The following is a 14,368-nucleotide window of genomic DNA, read 5'->3' on the forward strand; positions in this document are numbered from 1 at the left end:
AAAGTATGATTTTGCCTGCAATCAGTCTAAGGAAACATTTTCTAAGCTCTTGGATATGGGCTGTGGTTCTGCTTCATTATGAATTAGAGTCCAGTAAATCCCTAGTACCTTTAGCACAGTCAGAAGTACATATATAATTAAATAAAATGAAAAAAAAAAAATCTGAAGAACTCATATCTCACTCTCACAGGACCACCCTTATCCAATAAGATCAGAAAAAAAAAAACCCCAATCATTTTGTACTCTGCAGAGGGAAACACAGGCAGAACACCTAATGGATATTTAAGTGGTACAATCATTTGTATTATCCTTCATTCAATTTTCTAATCAAGAATGTATGCCTATGTCACCTCTTTCACCTTTTGCTGTAATTCTTTTCCTAGCTTTCTGGAGGAATTTTGTGCCAATTAGTCAGGATTAAAATCATCCACACACAGTCATATTGCAGGAATATAAAATAAGAAATGCCATGACCCTTTTTAGACCCAGATAAACTTGGCAAATATTCAGAGCATCTGAGCATATCTTGACGCAAAGGTAGTAGTACAAATGATTTAATAAAGGCCATTCAAAAGCCCATAAAAGCCTTCCAGATTTAGCAATCAGTTAGCCAACAGTGAGAGCCTAAACATTTCATCCACTTTTCTAGTGACACTAAAGTATCTACAGCCCTCACCAAGTTCTGTGAAGCTGTCCTCTATTAGCTTCCTAAGAAAATATGTGTATAAACAAACTTATGCATTCAAGGGCTGAGAGTGTAATGAAATTATTAAGCCATACTTTGGAGACTTATAGTGATTAGAAACTAGCTGTGTTTGCCCAGAGAAATCTTTGCCATTTAGTGCAAGTAACCCACTCCAACAGTTTCATTTTTCCTCCTGAAAATCATTTTGGGAATCCCCAGGAGGGGTTCTGTCTCTAGCACCAATCTCTGATCTGCAGAAACAGGTCATGAGATTATAAACCAGAGACTCAGAAATTATCCCAACCTTGTTGTGTTAGGAGTATCCAAGAAATGTTTCTCCCCCCAACAAAATTGTGGCTTCAAACACCCTTTCCTATTTTTTTCTCCCTCTGATGCCAGAATTACCGCCCTTGCCCTTGGTTTCCCACTCCCAGCTACACAGCCTATAAAATTGCTGCAAGGAGCCGAGTGCTGCTTTTCGCACAGCCACAGACAGAGCACATTCTGCACAGAGCATCCGCGCCGGCCTCCCGAGGAGACAGAGGACCATGTAATCGCCGAGATGCCCAGGAGCTCCTCCGAGCACGGACTACAGAGCAGACCCGAGCGGGGAGGAGGCTCTATAACCGGGGAGTGCATCGCAGATTGAGAAGTAACTTTGGGCAGCGCGTTGCGGGGCCGGGCAGCAGCAGGCGGGGAAGGGAGGGAGCCGCGGGCACACGGTACATTCCTGCCTGGCTGTGCTCCCTGCCGCTGGCTCCCCGTGCCGTGCCGTGCCGTGCCGTGCCGTGCCATGCCCGCAGGAGGATGGGGCGCGCTCGCCGCCCGGCCAGCCCGCGGCGGTCACACCGCGCAGCCAGCCCGCAGCCCGTGCGAGCAGCCAGCCCGCTCTGCCGCTTAGGATGACTCGCTGGAATCTGCCGCTAGTTCCTCTGTTGCTGATAGCGGACGGAGAACAACCAAAAAGCTACACTGGACTAGACCAAGGTAAGAGATTTAAGAGTGTTTTTTACCCCGCGGCCAGCCGAGGCTGTGTAGGAAAGCTGGCACACGGTGGGTGTCTGAACACCTGGCATTACATGCCATCAGTGTGTCTTTCTGGTGTTAACCCCGCGTGCACCACCCAGCCACCCCCGGGGGGATGGAGGCAGGTCAAAACACAGCCTAGCGCCTGCATTTTCCCCCCTTAATGCAACTTTTGCGGCTGCACTACCACCTGCTCCCGTGGATGCGAGAGGCTTCCCAATATTGCCGAATGATGAGGCTTTTGTGCTGTGCTGCTGGGAATGGAGCGTACCCGGCGTCTGTCATGGACTCCGGGCGGATTCATTCCCACAGCGGTTGTTTCATCACTTTAATGAGTTGAGATTCCACAGCCCACAGAAACGCTTCCCTGTCATTGCCCCTCTCTCCGAGGGCTTCTCAGACAGATGTGATCCATTTGGGGGCTTTTCAAAAGTAGTGCTCGCTGAAAGCACCAGGGCAAGTCTGCTGGAGCACAGGCAGTGCTGCACTACATATTCTGTCTGCATTCCTCTCTGCTGTGAATCAAAAATTCAGCCTTGCAGGAGGGTTTTTGCAAGGACAGTAAATGTCTCCGGCACAACAATTTAAAGTAAAGGGAGAAGCTGTTTCTCCCCGTTCTGAAATCCTGGCTAAATATTCTTCTTCCATTTTCTGAGGAGGTACAATATTTCTAGCAGAGTTATCTAAGCAGGTTTCTGCTGGGGCTGATTGACAGTTTTTAGTTGTGATTTTAATGGAAATCTTTCACTGAATGTCTACAGCTTCATTTCTGTCAATCCAATGCTTTTTAGCAAATGGCTTTCTTTGGAGGGTGACACCTTTAAAATTAGCCCAGGATCATATTTTTCTAGACTATAAACAAGAGTATCAGACCAGCCAGTGCACCTTGCAGAATCCCAGAATCTCACCTTTGGATTTTAATGGTACAACTGCAGTGGAAGACATTTGTTTTGCTTTACAGGTTTTCTGTACTGTGGAAAGAGTCACAATTGCAACTGAATTTATCTGTGTTTCCTATACATGATTATGGTGTCTCTCTGCAATATCCTACATGTCCTATTTGTTCAGACCTTCTGTGTACTGGCAATAGGTTTATCAGGAGTTGACTTTTAAACCCTTTTTTAAAAACTGCCCTGACATTACTGCCATGAAAAGGACTCTGTGCTCAGGGAAGATGATGCATCCCACGTTGATCCCACCCATGGAGGTGACCAAACAGGTACCAGCAATTAACCAAAAAAACACCACTCAGCATCCCAGCAGCCACCAAGACCCACAAGCCATTGACCCAGCATGAATATTTTTCGAATGAACTCAAACATGGCACCAATAAACACTCCCCTTAGCTACTACCCTCTCCATGCACTCCTTAAAATAGATTAGGAGAAAAAATGTTCTTGTTTCAGGGAATTTCCAGGAATCTAAAACAGAGCTTTGGGAAGAGGTAGGACATCAATATCTTGATGTGTCAGCATGGATTCTACATAATTTTCCATCAGAATATGGTACAATTTTCCACTTGTAAAAGTGGAAAGCATTTACCAACATTATGTTTTAAGATTATTTCTAGTCATTTAGAGAAGTGCAGAGACTTTGATACTTTTTTAAAAATTTACTTCTTTTTCCTAGCATTTCAATATGGTGCCTGACTGCAAGGGTATGAGATTATTTCTAGGGAAAGTAATTCTAAAGTACAATTGAGACAACAGATCATTGTGATTCCATTAAAAGTTGATAATATTAATGTAAGTTATTTTTAAATTAGCACGTATTTATTGTATTCCAGCTCTTAGCCACTTACTAGTGAAGCACATATCATAGTCTCTGGAGTCTGAGCAGCTATTTTTGAGCCTGTCTGGCTAATGTCTGGAATACAAAATTACCCTGTTCACAATTTGGCTTTTCTGTGTTATTTTCCTTTCTTCTGAGACATCAGTATATTATCAATTCTCATCTGGGTGGCTCCTTTCAGGTGGAATCTTAGTCCATTTAAATGCAGACAATTTACTGTGATAACAGTTTATTGTAACTTAGCAACAAGAGCTAAAAAAATCAAGTTACAGCTATAACACATGCAAGCCTTGTATTGTGCTGCCCTGTACTCAGCAAATTAAACCCTGGAGATAAATGACATTCTAGACCAGTCAGTTTAATATCATTAGCTGGGCTGGCCAGTTGCTCTAATTACAGAAGTCAAAGAGTGCAGGAAGCAGCTGCAAAGTCAGCACATGTGCAGGGAGCTGTTTGTAAAGCAGAAACACATGCTTTAGCTTGAGCCTTTTTGTTGCAAGATGAATTATTAAGGAAAGGTATGGCATTTAGTATCACTGACAGAAAAATGGTCTGGCTGGGGTCCAGGTGGCAAGACTGGTATGAGGGGCACGGGGTTATCACGGGTCTCTCTGTGAAGCTTCATTGCTGGCATAATATCTTCACCAAAATAAACAAACAAACACTTCAGTGCTATTCCTCTGTGATCAGACTCTTGGGTCATTCATTACTGGTGAGCTGGAAGGACAGCACTAGGAAAATCAGCACAATGTTGATAGGTGCTGTCCTACCTATTTGACTGAAAATAGAGAATCCACTGTCAGTCAAACAGGTTCAGGGAGCAATAAGATGCAGAACTGGTGCCCTGGAATTGGGTGAAAAGAAAAAACATCCCTAAGACAGACACCTGCTCAACTCTGGAGCTCTGCTTGAATCTAGAAGATTAAACCAGCCACAAGCAGCTGAAAGTAGAGTCAGGCAGCTGCTCTGATGGGTGGCCAGGGATCCCCTCGGCTCAGAGTTTTACATCCCTCTTGGCATTTTGCCTCCAGAAACCAAATTCAGGGGAGGCAGGAGTTTTTCTGTGGTTAGTTAGGTGGATTCAGGCTTGTAACTGATTTCATTTAGAAAAGAAAAACTTTCAGCCAAGTTCTTCCCCTCAAAAATCAGCTTGAATAGAAGGTTCTTCAGTTGTCTGATACTGCTGTATGTTTCATTTGAACATTAAGCTCCACCCAAAATGAAGAGCTCTAAACAAATCAACAAGATTTTACACATTAGGAACAAGCTCTTGATAACAACCTCTAGAAAGGTTTCAAACCCATCCCAATTACTTGATAAAGCATATTCTACACAGACATCTGCAAAAATGGATTAAGTTTCATCTCCTTTGAAACAACCATACTTAGCCACTTTCATAGCTCTCTATTAATGTCACTGGAGCTCCAGCATCTGTAGATCTATTCCCTGCACCCTGAATAGAGTTAAACCTATTAAATCCTCCCCACTGCACAGTACTTTGTTATAAGGTAAGGCAACTGCACCTACAAATGACATTTCAAAAGTTTTTTTGTTTTTCTTTTGGTTGGGTATTTTTGGTTTTTTCAAATTTTTTATTTGACTAGGTTGGAAGAGACCTTAAAGATCATCGAGTCCAACCCATGCCCTAATACCTCAACCAAACCATGGCACTGAGTGCCACATCCAGTCCTTTCTTAAACACATCCAGGGATGGTGACTCCACCACCATAATTAACCATGATTAAGATGGTATTTCAAGCCCTATTTTTAGAATAGGAAACACTTTGCACACTTGTTACATTGCTTTCCACAACCTTCTTGTAACATGCTCTCATCAGTTGAGATCAAATCTAATCTCAGTCTAAGACTAAGGATGTTTATAGGGGTTAAATTAAGGCATGTACCTGATGCAAAACAGGCATCCAACCCTCATGTTTAGGCATTACCTCCTGAGGAGAGCATTTTTCTTTAAGTAAAGAAGTCTTAGAATTATAAGATAATAGAATATTGTGAATTGGAAGGGACCCATCAGGATCATGGAGCCCAACCCCTGCGCAGCAGCATCCCCAGAGTCACACCCCATGTGCCTGAGAGTTGTGCAAACACCTCTTGGTCTCAGCCAGCCCTGGAGCTGTGCCCACTGCCCTGGGGAGCCTCTTCCAGTGCCCAGCCACCCTCTGGGTGAAATACTCTCTCCTGACATCTTTCAGACACTCTGTGAATTAGTGATGAATGTACTTGGTAGATAAGAACTATTGCTTTCTTTACCTTCAATTCTTGCATTTTCCAACAAACTTTACTGCACTCTTTTAGCATTTTCAGTCCAATAGAACTGGACCTTTGACCACCTACGCTGGTGAAGGGTGCATCCAACTAAAACATAAATGAGTAATGTAACAAATGTGTAGTGTTATCTCAGTATATATACATGGAAATAGTGTCAGAATCTAATATAGATACAATAAAAACAATATTGTGTTCATCACAAAGTAGCTTTTCCCATACTCAAGCTTTGTCAAATAATCTGGATTTTTGAAAACTGAAGTCTTTAAAATCTGTACCAACAGGAAAATAACTTTATTTTTCTCTTTCATTTCATTACCATGTGAAAAGTCTTTTCACTCGATATCAGCTGGCTTGTTTGTATTCCTTCGTAATTCAAATCTCAAAAATTATGAGGAAGCTAAGTATGCTGGACATAAATTCTCCAGGTTTTGAGGCAATCTCATTACTGAGTTGTTGGCTAGTTTAGGAATGTTGTGTTAAAGACAATCTGTGTGAATAACCTGACTGTCCAACGGGACACACCTCTGAGAGCAGGGCACACTCTAGAGCAGTTCTCCTGGATGACACTTCTGGAATGCATGTTAGACAATCTGAATTTTCAGTTATACTCAGCACAGTCTGTGTGGCTTTTCCTTCCTATTTCTCCTCATGACTTTCCCAACCTTTTCACGTTGATGGTGTGTATTTCAGAAAAGTGTTCTTATTCCTTGTGGCACCAGCAATGTTGGGTAACATTTAGTGAAACATGCATCATCCAAGTGATCTGTAGGTTATGCAGAGGACAATGGCAGGATCCACACAGTGAAGCAACCAGAGTAAAAGCCAAGTAAATTGTTCATTTATAAGGAACTTGAAGACTGGAGCCACATGACACTCAAAATCATGTAACAAATGATTTTTTGTGTTGCAAAGATACTGAAGGTTTATGGGACAAGACCAATGCATCAAGATGTACAAGAATCACAGAATTTCTAGGTTGGAAGAGACCTTTAAGATCATCGAGTCCAACCTAAGAGCACAAAGTGTGTGGTGGTGACAGAAAATGAGATACATAACTCTCTGTTAAAGACTTTTTTCCAACTTTTGCAATGAAAATACTCAATTTTTTCCTAAGTTTCAAACTTTACAGATTCTGTCATGAAACTCAAAACACTCAAAAATTCTAAGAAACTGTGTGCTGCATACACATACATACATGTGTGACACCATAAAGTTCCAGAAACTAAAGAAGCCAAAACCTACTGTCAAAACAGAAATACAGCCACAGCTTTACTAATCACTTTTGAGGCAAGGTTCTAGGAAAATAATAAATTTAAATAGGCATCCTCACATAAATAGAAAAGAACATGGAATCTTTGAGCTGAGTAGCCTTTCTTCAGTTCCCAAACACCTACAAACTCTGCCTTCCTCACAACTTTACAGTCACTACTGTGTCATGCCTAATACACTGAATATATAATAAACAAGAAAATATCCCATAAAAACTGCAGGACACAGTTCAGGTCATGAAACACACAGGTCCTGCCACGCCAGGACACATTCAGGGGACACTTGGGGACACCACTGGGGTGTGTGCCGCAGAACAATGCCCTGCCCTGCCAGGAGCCACCTGGAACTGTGCATATCCCATCTACTGCTCTTGGAGAGCAAAAAAGAACAGAACTGGGCCAGGACAGAGCTAAAATAGACAACCCCCGTGTTACCAGGAACTGCAGAAAGCACCTACCGTGTCACAGTTGTTAACTTCTTTATAGCTGGGGACTGATTTGAGAGGAAGGGACCAATACAGAAAGCCCTGCACTTCTAACAAAGCCAAATATTGCTACAGCTACTTTCTTCAGGAGGGAAGTGAAAGAAAGAGTTAATTAAGCTTGCTGTCTGTGGTGTGAAATATTAACCTGACATTGGTGTTTATCCCATGTGAAACAGCTTTAATGATTTTATTTAAGCCTTTACATTTCTCTCATTGTTTTGCTCACTGTCCTCTGTTGCCACTAGTATTATTACACTTTCAGTAGTAGTAATAAAACAATTACTGAGCCTCTCTGCTGTTTAATGGGTTTGAAACCTCAGGAGATGTAAATAACTAAGTTGGATTTTTGTGCTTGCAATGAAGTTTGGTATTTGATGGGGAGGAAAAAAAGAAAATAAAAACAAAACTAGCAGAAAGATCCATAAATATTAAAGTCAAATGGGACCATTGAATGAGTCTGGCTTCCAGCATACCACAGCAACCCTGTCATTTCATCCAATTTTACCTGTGTCAAACCTAGTATCTTACATACCTAAGTCCATTATTATAAAAATAGTTTCAGATCTCAAAAATGATAATACAAGCTGCAAGTACAGAACCTTACAGCTGCTGATCACAACAGAGTGGGACCATTCCTAGCTCTTCACACCAACTAACCTAAAGCCACTACCGTGCAGCACATTCATCCTGTCTGAACGTGGCAATTTAATCTTAAAATGCGTTTCTCAAAGAAATCTGAGAGAAACTTTAAAAAGAAAGGGAAACTGGTTAGAAGACCTGAGCTAGAATTCAACAAACATGACAGGTGCTTCTACCACTTGTTATTAAAAAAAACCCCAAAATTTATAATTTCAGAAGTCTCAGGAAAATTGCAGTCACATCACACTACTAATTTTGGGATTTTCCTGCCTGAATAATGTTCTTTTTCCTCAGCATTGTTTCTTGGATAACCTAATGGGGAAAGAGGCATAACTGCTTGGTTTAACATTAATCAAAAGAGTATTATGAGTGCTGCACCTCTAAAGGTAAATGTAAATGTTAACTCTGTGCAATCTCTCGAAAAGAGAATGTATAAAGTTATCTGGAGCCAAATACATACATAACATATAGGATTTAAAAAATTGAAGGATGGCTTTTACACAGTAGGAAAGAGCAGGACAAAGAGAGACAACCCTGTACAGCATTATAGTGGGATTTACAGAGGAAACTCCTCCGTTTCCTCAGCACTCACTACAGCTGCCTGAAAAATCTCTTTGCAGGATTGCTTCTGCTCATGAATAAAGTGAACACAGCTGGGGCAAGAAAGGGAGCAACAGGGCACACGTGGAAATGAGGGACAGAAGGGAGAGGGAAAAAGAAAAGAAACAGGTGTTTTCTCCATCATTACTCGCAGCACTTCTGACATTCATAGTGGATTTAGAGACAAATCAATAAAGGAATAAGGATTAAGATACAAATGAATGCAAAAGAAAACAAATACAAAATACTGAATTGTTAAGGTTGGAAAGACCTGCAAGATCATCAAGTGCAACCTTTGGCCAAACATGACCTTGTCAAATAAAAATGCCACTAAGTGCCACATTCGGTCATTTCTTGAACATTTCCAGGGATAGTGGCTCTACCACCCCCTGGGCAGCCCATTCCAGTGCCTGACCACCCTCTCAGTGAGTGAAGAAATTCTTCCTGATGTCCCACTTGCCCTGGTGTAGCTTGAGAACATTCCCCCTTCATCCTGTCCCTGGTTGTCTGGCAGAAGAGACTGGTCCCCTGGCCCCAGCCTCCTTCCAGGCAGTTGTGCAGAGTGATGAGATCTCTCCTTTTCTCCAGGCTAAACATGTGTCCTTAGATCTAATCCCTCTGCCAAGGCAAGTGCCCCTTCAGCTGCCAGTCCTGGTGCAATGGGAGCAGGGACAATGCCTGCTGGAGCTGAGCTGGGGCAGGGATGGGGGCTGATGCTGTGGGAGCCCAGATACCACAGCAAAACATGCTTGTCACTCTGGCTTTTGTTTATGGCACACTACAAAATCAATTCAACACCTTTCATCTCCTGTCAATCACATTCTGAAGCACTGCAGGACAAATGGATTTTCTCTGTGACAGTGGGATGGGGATCATGAATTCTGATCCTTCTGCTGGATAGCTCAGTACCCATAAATTGTCAGGACAGCAGAAAGCACACAGCATTTTGGTCTCCCCCTGCCAATGCACAAGGGTGTCCATCCAGAAGGAGCAGATTGCAGCTCTGCACTGCAGCAGCACAGAACTGGAGTCTGCTGAAGAAAGAAATACTGCAGAGAAGAAACGTGGGTGCCAGGATAGCACTAGTATAAAAGTGGAAAGCTGTAGAGCTAAGTGGGGATTTGATTTTCACCTGTTGTGACTCAGTGCCAGGCTAAATCATTACAACCTCTTTTCACTGAACATCTTAGATTGCCAGAGCCAAGCTTCCTATGCCAGTTAACCTGCTGGGGATGAGAACTTCTGTGATACTCGCTGAGCACTTCAAGTAAGGAAGACCAGAAGAAAAATCAACAGAAAAGCAACCCAATATGTATTCTTTAATCTATCATCAACATACAGTCACTAAATAACAACATTGTTTTTATGTTCAGAGCTGTACTGTTAATTCACAGTGATTAATATCCCATTTGTATCACTTCTTGATATGTTTTGACAGCCAGAAAAATCACCCTTCTGCCTGAACTTAGGAAACAATTTATTTTCTGAGGTGAAAATGTAAACACAAGGCACAGCAGAAATAGCCCAGTCATCCTTTGGTAAATATGAAAGTTATTGTTACATACACATACCCCTCATTAAGAAACCTACAATCATACATGTTTGTGAGTACTAAACTGCTTAGAAAGTACAGCCTAACATTACTAAAATGTTATTACTGTTATGGCAGCACAAGTGGGGCAGGCACAGAAGAATTAACTAAACTTTTTCAAATCACAGATGGTACAGGAATTGTCCCAGAAATAGGGTAGAAGCAGCAAAGAAATTAAGTTTAAGGTCCCCACCCTGGAATACAGACTGATGTCCTGTAAGTGGTACCTTCTGCAGTGAGTCTTGTGTAATTCTGTGTTAGTAAATCCTGTGCTTTCCTCACCCACCCCTCAGCTCTGCTCACTGCCCAGCTCTGACTCCAAAGTGCCAGCTCTCACCTCTGTGAGTACAAATAACCAAATGTCTCCAACAGGCCAGGCAGCAGCTGACTCCAGGCTTTTAAAGGTCAATAATTTCTTCTTAAAAATCAATATATTTGTAACTGGTGTAAAAGCCTGCAGCCTAAAAATGTGCTTAAATGGACAATCCAACAGGGCTTTTTTCCAAGCCACATGAATTTTAACAATGCTCACACTTGTCAGTTTCCAGATTGTCAGAAGGCTTTTTATAAGGGATGGGGAATTCTGAAGAATAATTCTGCTCCTTTCCAGGAAACCTCCACTTCATCATCCCCTATTCACAGTTTATCACAGACAATGGTTACTATTCAGCTGTGATGACTCAGGTACATTGGAACAGGAGAAGTGTGGAAGCAATAACCCAACAATGGCATTTTGCTGTGTCAAAGGGAAGGGGGCACAGTGTGTTTAGCTTCCCTGAAAGGAGCATTTTCCTTTAGCTCCCTCTGTTCTCCAGCCATCTCTGTAAGAGTCATCACTGCTTCAAAAAAAGGGAGGGATTGTCTGTAATCCAAGAGAAATGGTTCAAGCTAGCATCCCCCCCTCACTTGTATAAATGCTTGTGCAATAAATATCTAAGTGAGTGGAATCACTTGCTCTTCTAGAAACTATTTGTTTGGTAAGCTATGATACATTTAATTTATTATTTATAGACCTAAGCTTTCACATCATACTGAGCCATATCAAGCAGACGAATACTAGTGCTTGAAATATATTGAGAAATGTATTGGGTTGAAAAGAATTCAGATAATTTGATTTCCCTTTGTGCCCCATCTTTTACTGCGTCCACAAGCAGAAATAAATCAGAATACCTGCCACCTAAAGAAAGCCTTGAGAGAAAGGTTACAGCAGGGCAGAGCTCATGCAAGCAACAAGTGCCTACATGAAAATAGCTCTAAGTGTTACCTTGGTCAAGATTTTTAGACTCCAAGACAAGCCTCATAATTCCCTTGTAAGAGGGGCACAGAGAAAACAGGCTATGGAGTAACACAGGACCCACAGGAACTCAGTTTCCTAAAATTAGGTCAGCACTGGTCTAAAATTAGATTCAGTGTTCTGCTGACCGAACTGAAAAGAGGAGGAGTAATTTTTAATCACAAATTCTTGAGGGTAATGATCTATCTTGCTGGAAGTCACCAAGTACAGGCCACAAATTCACACAGTGGTGAGCTCCTTCCTCTTCCCAACACTGCTCCAACTCATTGGAAGCCTGAACACAACCAAAACTTATAAATTAACAACAAGGGACAAATTGTTTCAAGTCAAACATGCAGCCCTATTTAGACAAATGATTACACTCCATAGTTACAAGACATTCAGTATAAGACTTATTTATCTACTATAATTGATTCCTCAATTAAATTGTCTGATGAAATTGCTTTTGTTGGGGGGCAAGGGGGGCTGTGAAACTAAAAGGAGAAAAAAGAACAACATATGAAACCAAAGCATACTTCAATTCAAATCACCCAAACATTACAAATAAATTGGTGGAGATTTTAATTATAAAAAAGTATGAAGTAGCAACCTTGGAACACACACTGAACAATGATCTTGAACAATAACTGTCTAAAATTCATTCTAACCATCTCTTGTCTTACAGTGCAGCAAATCTGAGGTTTAGAAATTAAACTCTGGGGAGCAAATGCTGCATTCTAGTAATGAACAAACTGACCTTGTACTACAGAATCACCTGAGCAAAACACCTAGACTTGAGCAAGAAAGAAGGCAACACAAAAAACAATGGCCACTTCCACCTTACCAGTATTGCAGGACAATTTCAAAATATTTTATTATAAACTTCTTTGACCTACAGTAACAGTCTGATCTGCAGCAAATTGCATTCCTACCCACTCCACACTCAGTCCCACTGAGGTCACATCCCCTGTGGATCCCTCTGCAGAGGGATCAGCCTTGACTGACTCTGGGGGATCCTGCTGACAGCAGCCAGCAAATGCAGAACTCCAGAATGATGGCCAGAGCAGCACCCACTGCACTCAAAGTCCAGAAAAGCCATTTTGTGGGTTGCCATAATGTGTAAGGATATTGGAAACTGCCAAGGTTGTAAAGCAGACCTTGACAGCTCTGGGACAGAATTTCCCTGTGTACCTGGGGAATAGGCTAACTAGTGAAATGTAGGATTTTGTTGGTTTGCAGGCATAGTTACTCCAGAAGCTCAGCATGAAATAATCTAACCTGAAAGTATCAAAGAATTGTCCAATTCTTCCAGCATCACAGTATGGCAAAAGAAAGGCCTACTCAGTATAAAAGTCTAAAAATTTCCTTCTCTCAGACATCTAACATTGATACTAGTTCATGGTTAATAAATGACAGGTTAGGAAATAAGATCCTGGGCTACTGGCCTGGATCAGCCTGGAATGGAGATTCTTAATACTTTTGTAAGCACTGTTCAGCTGGAACTGTAAATTGCAAGGAGTGTGTCTCCCTCATTGTGCAGAGCTTGTACAGCACATCAGAAGAAGGTTAATGAATGCCAGGGTGAGAAGCACTAATGAAATAGCAAACAGTGCTTTGAAGAGATCTGGCTTTTGACGTACCTTCTTTTCATGTGATCACTGAGTGGGAGCTGAATTCCCAGCCAGGTCTCACTGAGGTGCAGAGTGATGGGGGAGCTCCTCTAGCCGGTGCTGCCATAGCTGTTGAGGCTTTACCATACGACTTCCAAATGAAAAATCACATTATTTCCCTTAGTGTTCTCCAGGGGCAGTATAATGGGTACTTGCAATGCTGATGCCTTTAAGCTTTCACAGCAAACTTCCCTGTGCAGCTTATCCCCTGCTGTGCTCCAAATAGCTTTGTGAAACCAGGAGCAAGCAGCTGCTCAGGGAAGGGACAGTCAGTGACAAGGGATGCCAACCAATCCGTGCAAGGAAGCACCGTGCCAGGAACAGCACAATGTGTGTGTGCTTTTATTGCAGGTGTGGCAGCCTCAGCGGGCAATGAAGTGCTGCAATGCATGCTGCTTTATCACAAACTGCTGGGGAGCTGAAGTGCCAGTTGAGCTTCTTTTCTAAAACTTCTTGGGAGAAGACCTTGGCAATCTGCATGGGGTATTTTGTGGCTGATTAATTTTATAGACAGTGCTAGGTAAGAACCCTCTAACTCACTGAATCCAATAGCAATTTTAATCAAACTCTAGTTGCTTGCTGATTTGGAGACATAGGGTGCCGCTTTATTGGCTCCTATAAACTGCTTGCTCTCCCTATACAGAAGTAGTTTAGAGAAACCTTCTGGCATACCTGCTTCTTTCCAGAGGAATGGACCCACACAAGGGCTTGACTGCAAACCCCAAGGTTTCATACAAAAAGCAATTTAAGTACAGAGCAGCTAATAGATTTATACTCCTTTTTTTTGGTAACTTTTAAACATGATAGCAACTACAAAAACAAATTTCAAATTTGAAAACAATTCGCAAAGTGAAACACAAAAAACCCAAGAATGACAGAAATATTACTTGTCATGTAAACTACTGACCAGATTTTGGAATGTTACAAACAATCGATCCCATAAGCAGACAGTTAATATTGCAAAATATGTGTGAACCTGTGCCTATCCCTTCAAGGAAATGCGGAACTGAATGAGGACTTGAGGGAATTCTGTTTCAGAATCATGATCAACAAA

The 14,368-nt window shown here is 41.9% G+C and overlaps 1 protein-coding gene across 2 annotated transcripts in view; it reads left to right on the forward strand.

The window, feature by feature from the left end:
- Positions 1 to 1,478: 1,478 nt before the first annotated feature.
- RASGEF1A (RasGEF domain family member 1A) overlaps positions 1,479 to 14,368 on the forward strand; it is a 144,855-nt gene continuing 131,965 nt past the window's right edge. For both annotated transcript variants that reach the window (XM_058028920.1, XM_058028922.1), the window contains exon 1: positions 1,479 to 1,672. The gene's annotated coding sequence lies outside the window, so the exon portion shown is untranslated. The remainder of the gene's footprint in view (positions 1,673 to 14,368) is intronic.

The sequence above is a fragment of the Melospiza georgiana genome, chromosome 8 (genome assembly GCF_028018845.1).
Source record: "Melospiza georgiana isolate bMelGeo1 chromosome 8, bMelGeo1.pri, whole genome shotgun sequence".
NCBI lineage: Eukaryota > Metazoa > Chordata > Aves > Passeriformes > Passerellidae > Melospiza > Melospiza georgiana.